Consider the following 6,889-nt stretch of genomic DNA (forward strand, 5'->3'; position numbering starts at 1 on the left):
AGTTGCGGAGGCGCCGCTGCAGTGGCCGCATCTCCGAGGTAAGCGGCCGCAGGGGCGCTAGACGCAGGACCACCCACCCCTCCCGGGCCCGCCGTGCCCGCCACCTGCTCCCGCCGAGCCCCTCCCCGGCTTCGGCACCGTGCGTCCGTGCGCCCCCGGCCCTGGGCTGCCCGGAGGTCGGTGCTGCTCCCTGGGGTCCCCGGGGGCTGCGTCGGTGACGTGGGTCTGGGGGCGCAGAGTGCGCGAGCGGGAGCGACCGCGCTGCAAAGGACAGGTGGGTTAATTCATGGGCCCCGAATGAGGCGCTGTGGCCTTTCTGGGCGTCACTGCTTCACGCGACAAAGACGCCCTCGGTAGCCCCTTTCCCTGCCGCCGCCTCTCCACGTCCCGCTACCGGACGCTTTTGCGGACCCCCAGGCCTGGGGTGGCTGCAGCCTGCAAGACAGAAGGGAATTAGGGCGTAGAGGGTGTGAAGTGAAGCCACTGTCCTGGAATCCGAATTCTTGGAGCCCCACAATGAGCGTGATCCCTCTGCAGAGACTTCACTGCCCCCCTCGGGGTCCCAAGCCCCTGGCGGGCCGCATTCGCCTCACCGTTATCATCCCAGGTGAGAGTGTCAGCCTTGCAGTGTGAGAATCCAGAAGCTTCCCTGGAGGGTGTCGTGTTCTCTTATCGCCTGTGAGCACAGAACCCGGCAGTCAGGATAACGAGATCGGGCAGCCGGTGTATTTTTGTTCACGCCCCTCTGGGGAGCAGTGCCCCACCTGTGAAGGAGGGCCACAGAAACCCTTTATTCTGCGGTTTCGATTACGCAGATGCAGCCTTGCACTGAGGGGGGAAATGGGGAGAAAATCAATTCTTGCTGCTGCTCATGACTCTTTTCATGGGTATTTTGTATCTCTAAAGAGGAGACACCATTGAGGGTAAGCTGCTGGTGCTGCCGTCCGTCTGCGTGGTTAGTGCTGAAATTACCTGGCATTTTTTGGTACCATCAGGCCCACTCTCCAGGCCTGACTCCCCACAGCCAGCCTCTCCGGGACGCCCACCGGAGGCGGGGGGCCTCTGCACGTCCCAGGGCAGCTCCAGGCCCCTAGGAGGTGATTAATAAAGGCCGACCTCGACCCTGAGTGCCCTAAGACCGCAGGGGCTTGAAGGGAGGGGGAGAGAGAGCTTGGAACAGGCAGGAAATGGGGGTGGGGCAGTGAGACAGTGGCTCCACCGATGCCTTAAGCTGGATTCTGTGACCCCGTCCAGCCACTGTCCCCATCACATGGTCCGAATCACAGGGCTCCTCGAGGGCAGTGGGGGGAGGGGTGCTGGTGAATTTCCTGGGCGCATCTGCAAAATGCCTGTGGTAGGAGGGCATGTGCTTTTTTCTGGGGGAAGGGTCTGCAGCTTTCATGATTTCCAGAGGTTTCTGTGACTCAGAAGGGTACTATAATTTAGGCGCGACGCTGGAGAATCCCTGTCCATGAGTCCGGGAGGATGCAGTGATGGAGGTCATGGGAGGCTCTCTTGGCTGCATTCTTATCTCCCTGACAGTGTTTAGCTCATCTTCCTGAATCCTTTGAAGTCGCAGTAAATAACTGTTATAACTATATACAAGGTTATAAATACCCATGGTGAAAAATGTGTAAATCACAGGAGCATTTCATAAAGAAAATTAAATCACTCATCACTACTTGCGGATTAAGAGAAGGCTTTTGGCAGCCAGACTGTCCTCAGGGCAGCGGAGTGCTCCCAGCAGGAGAGACAGAATGGAAAGCTTCCTCTGGGAGAGGCCGCGCTGCCTCAGAGCCAGGCCTATTTATAGCTGGTGATGTTGCTGGGGAGGCAGGAGCAGCATGTTAAGATGCCATCTGGGGATCTGGGGACCATGAGGCAAGGGGCCCTGCCGCACCTTGAGGTATCAGGTCCTCTTAGGGTCGTGAGGTCCGTGCCCAGGCCCAGCCTGGCGCCGGCTGGAACTGAGGGCGGTGGGTGCCATGCAGAGTGCCCCTGAGCCCACAGACCCTGGCCCGGGCAGACACTCGCCTGCCTAAGCAGCAGCTGTGCCTCAGGGGGAGTGGGGGCAGAGTGCACCTGCATCAGGGGCTCAGGCGTGGTCTCCAGCTGTTCTGGGTGGGGACGGAGCTGTGGCGTCACAACCTCGGGCATCTACCCTCAGCAGTCCGCCTGGGACCTTCCGCAGCACCGGCGAGTGCGTTCCTTTCCATGCCGGGGATTGGCTTTGATCGGCCCTGCTGGGGCCTCGGGGGGCGCGGGCAGTCCTGTGTGACCACCCCCCCCCCCGAACGGCCTGTGGGGGATGGCTGCTCCTCCCTCCTCCCCAGATCTCATCTGATGTGGGGCGTCATCTGTTTCCAGGCCCCCTATTTCCCCTGGAACCGTATGGTAACAGGACGGCTGCTCAGCCCTGGGTTATAATTTAATGTCCAAACTCAGGACCTTCTCCGGGGGAGAGTCCAGAGTCTTGCACAGAGTGTAAGGCAGTGACAGTTTCCTGCCGTGGGCACCACACTAAGACGCCTTCCCCACCCTCACCTGTCTCAGCAGTGGGACCCGCCAGCCTGTCCTGGGAGGAGCACGGTCACACCGACTTTTCTTTTTTTTTAATTAGTGGTGAGGAATGATGGGTTCTTCTCTTTCCTCAAGCCTGGACGTTACAGCCTCCTGGAGCCTTTTCCGCTCCTCCTTCCTCTGGGGGGGGGCACATCGTGTGTCCCCAGCGTATGCCCCTGTGTGTCCCCACGTGTCCCTGCATGTTTCCAGGGTGCCTGTGTCTCTGATTCTCTTGACACAAGTGCAGTGCCCCCTCGCGGGCTCCGTGTGGCCTCCTGCCCTGAGCCACCCTGTCTCACCTGTGTGACTGCATGTCTGCTGAGCGCCTGCCAGGGGGCAGGTCAGCCGGAAGCCCCGCTGCAGTGACCTCGTGCAGGCCTCACACGCCTGCTGTCTCAGCTGCAGCTGGGAGGGTCAGTCACCTGTGCAGGCTGTGGGGCACGGGGTGCCCTTGAATGAGACTCGAGCTGGCCCTGGAGAGCCTGCGGCCCTGGGTCCAAGCTGTCTGCCAAAAGCACGTGCACACCTTCCTTCTCCATCCAGGTGTGCGCACTTGTGCCGGCCACTCAACCCCACTCTGGTCATTTAATGCTGTATGACAGACTGTCCCCAAGCCAGGCCTTTAAGACAGTGACCCCGTTTGCTTTTGCTCCCGAATTTGCCAGCCAGCAGGGGGGGTCCGAATTGCCTGACCTCAGCTAGCGGTTTGCTGGCCAGGCAGGACCATCCAAGGCTGCCCTGCTTAGCTGAGTGTGGGTTGAGTGGCCGGCACAAGGCTCCTCTGTCTCGTGTGGCGTCTCTCCAGAACATTCACCTGTCCCAAGAGGGAATAGGGAGCCTGGTTCTTTATCCTGTGGCTGTGTCCCACGGTCCAGCCAGCGGGGGACATGCCCCTGGCCTGAGGGGTGGGACCTCACGATGTGGGGGGGCAATGGTCTAGGGTGCCCTCTCTTCTTGGTGCTTCTGAGGACCAGTTGTGGCAGCCCCTGCGGCCCCTGAGCCTGTGCCCCTCGGTCTTTGACGGCCCCTGGCCTGCATTCCTTGGGGCTGGCTGCACCCTCTCCCGGAGGTGGGACGCACCTCTGTGGGTAGACGTCCCCCACGGCCACGCTGCCCGCGACGCCCCGTTCGGATTCCCTGCTGCGTGGTCAGCTTCCTCGGGGTCTGAGGCTCCGTTCCCCTTGACACCTGCAGGTCCCGTCCCGCTGGGCCTTCCACCCCGGCCGGGGCCCCTCCGCGAGAAGGGCCCGTCCGGGGCCCCCGCCTGTTTCTCTGGACTTGCTTTCTTTTCCTCATGGAGTTGGAGGGGCCTTTACGGGTTCTGAGGACAAGCCGATATTTGCTGCATGAGTCCTGTGCAGCGGGCCTTGCCCTGCCCCGAGGACGCCACACACCCTCAGCCCCGAGGCCTGAAGGCCGCGGCCCGTCCCCTCAGCGCTGTGCTTCTGTCCAGCCGCCACTTACTGAAAACTTGCTCCTCCCATTGTCTGCAGGGGTCACCTTGTCACACACGTGTGCACGTGTGCTTGGGCTCTGGCGTCCCAGGGGTGATTCTGTCCCTGCCCCAGAGGGTGCTGTCTTCGCTTCCGGACCTTCATCTCGAGTCTCAGTGCCCACGAGCAAACCTCGTGCTTCTTTTAAGATCACTGTGTGTGCACAGCCCTTCGCCCCTTACGTCAGCTCTGCGCCCAGACGCCAGACAGAAATCGTCGGAGTTTTTATCCGGATTAAACTAAAACTATGGTTGAATTTAGGCACAGTTCATGTCTTTTTGTAGGTAGATTCCAAATTATGTGTCTAATGTGATCATTTGGATCTTTCATTTCCTTCAGTGGCTGAGTTTTCTGTGTCGATGGTCTTGTGCATCCTTTATGAGCTGTGTTCCTAGGAACTGGTATTTCTTCACATTTTATTTTATTTTTTTAGTGTTTTATTTATTTTTGATACAGAGAGAGACAGAGCATGAGAGGGGGAGGGGCAGAGAGAGAAGGAGACACAGAACCGGAAGCAGACTCCAGGCTCTGAGCTGTCAGCACAGAGCCTGACGCGGGGCTCGAACGCACGAACGTGAGATCTGACCTGAGCCGAAGTTGGAGGCTTAACCGACTGAGCCACCCAGGCGCCCCTTTCTTCACATGTTAAATGTTGCACTTGTAAGTGCTTTTTACTGTGCGTCTTTGCTGCTACCCAGAAATGACACAGCCCTGCGCGGTTGACCGCGTGCCCAGAAACGCCGCCAGACTCACTCACTGATTCAAATCATTGTCCTGGGCTGCTCGGGCTTGGCGTGGGTGCAGCCCTACAAACGGCACAGAATGAGTTTTTTCCCACAAGTTTTGTATCTTCGTCTCCTTTTCTTATCTGTCCTGACACGGGCAATACAATACTTGCTCCAACTTAAAAACAAACGCTTCCAATATGTCGTTTCAAGCGGGCGGCTTTTTTCAGTTTTTTGCAGGTGACCCTTTGTCTCAGAGTAAGGAGTTTTCCTCCTTTTTTGATTTACTAAGAATTTGCTTGATGCGTAGGCGCTGACTTCCTTCAGGTGCTTTGGCTGCGTTGATGAAGGTGGCGTCGGTGTGACGGGCTGCCCTGACTGACCGTCGCGTTTCACCGGTCTTGCGTTCCCGGCCCGTCTTGCGTTCCCGGCCCGTCTTGCGTTCCCGGCCCGTCTTGCGTTCCCGGCCCGGCCGCAACTTGACTGTAAAGTGTTGATGCTTTGTGTCCTTGATGGGATGATGCTGACTCTCGTTTTGTTCAGGATTGTGAAGAAAAGTTTTTGTCTCCACGGCCAGCTCTCGGACCTGCCTGGGGCATGAGCCGACTCTGGCCGCCCGGCCCCTGCGCGGGGTGTGCAGCCTCCTCGCCCTCTGCCCGGGCCTCCAGCTCGAGGCCAAGTGGGACTCCCAGCAGGCAGCTGTCGTGTGGCTGTTCTGCCCTTGGAGCCCACCCTCCAGGGGCCTCCGGAGCCCGGCCCCGCCTGACCCTCGGGGCCGCCGCCCTGGCTTCTCTCCTCCACGCGCTGCGCTCTGTGGAGGACGCGCCTCCGCCGGTCTCTCTGGGCCCTGAGCGCTCCGAGGTGGCTGTGACCAAGGGCCACAGACGGGGGCTTCACACACTGAAGTTTATCCTGTCTTCGTTCTGGGGCCCGAGGCTTGGCGTCCAGTCGGGGTCTTGCTCCCTCCAGGGGGTCTTGGGGAGGGTCCTTCTTGCCTCTTCCAGCTCCCGGGGTTCCAGGGCTGTGGCTCCGTCATCACGTGGCCTCCCCCACTCTGTGTCTCTGTCTAAGAACGCTTGTCACTGGGTTCGGGCCTCCAGGCAAATCAGACCCCACCGTGAGGTCTTCAGCCCGATGACGCCTGCCAAGACCCTTTCTCCAAACAAGGTCACATTCACCCCATGACCCTTGCCCCCTGCAGAGGGCGCACATTTGACCCCTAGGCTGCCCGCAGGCGCTGACAGAGACCCCTGGCCGGGCACTTGTGGGACCCAGCAGTGTGCTGGGGGACTGGGCTGCTAGAAGTTTCTACCTATGTCCTCACCCAACCCGTAGGGCACCCCCTGCATGGGGGCCTCTGTCCGGGAGCCTGAAGTCTCCTCCGGCTCAGCCCACCTGCCAAGACCGGAGTGTGAGGTGGAGGAGACGTGGCCCCCACACGCTCGGGCTTCAGGGCTTCCCGTGTCCTGGCGGGGCCCCGTGCAGGGGGGCCCTTTGGCAGCGCATCTCAGGACACTCCGAGGAAGCGTGGCCCAGACGGTGAGCCGCGGGGATCAAGTCCGTTCTGTGCCTGGGCAGCCATCTCGGAGCCAGGGTGCCCTGAGCGCCTCTGAGGACCTTCTGGCCCCGGGGCACCCGGGGGGCTGAGCCCCATGCCCCTCTGTCCCTGCTGGTGCCCGGGGGCTGCGCCCCCACGCCACTCTGCTGTCCTTGGTTCTGGGGCCTTCTCTCAGGATTGGGGGTGTGCCGTGGTGCCCCTTGAGCCGTGTCACTCGTTGGAACTGTCCCTTGGCCACCAAACCCTTCATTTTCTGAGATCCACAAGCAGACATGGTCCGATTTACATTCCTGGCAGGCTGTGGTTTTGGATTCCCTATGAAACTCTCTGAGGGAAGTGGGTCCCCCTGAAGTCCCCGGCTTCATGGTGAAGGGAGAGTGTCCTGCTATCAAGGGGCAGGGGAGAGTGACCCAGAAGCCCCAAGGTAGGTGGGGGTTGAAGATGCCCCTGCCTTCTTCCATTTCCTGTACAGTAGAGGTTCCTGCCCCACAAAGTCATCTTTTGGAGAGCACACAGCCTGTCCTGGGCCCTGTGCTAGCTGCCTGCCCCCC

General features: G+C 60.2%; 1 protein-coding gene across 3 annotated transcripts in view; it reads left to right on the plus strand.

Moving 5' to 3' along the window:
• Positions 1-6: 6 nt before the first annotated feature.
• TPPP (tubulin polymerization promoting protein) overlaps positions 7-6,889 on the plus strand; it is a 25,628-nt gene continuing 18,745 nt past the window's right edge. For all 3 annotated transcript variants that reach the window (XM_029941118.1, XM_029941119.1, XM_029941120.1), the window contains exon 1: positions 7-38. The gene's annotated coding sequence lies outside the window, so the exon portion shown is untranslated. The remainder of the gene's footprint in view (positions 39-6,889) is intronic.

The sequence above is a fragment of the Suricata suricatta genome, chromosome 6, assembly GCF_006229205.1.
Source record: "Suricata suricatta isolate VVHF042 chromosome 6, meerkat_22Aug2017_6uvM2_HiC, whole genome shotgun sequence".
In the NCBI taxonomy this organism is placed as follows: Eukaryota; Metazoa; Chordata; class Mammalia; order Carnivora; family Herpestidae; genus Suricata; species Suricata suricatta.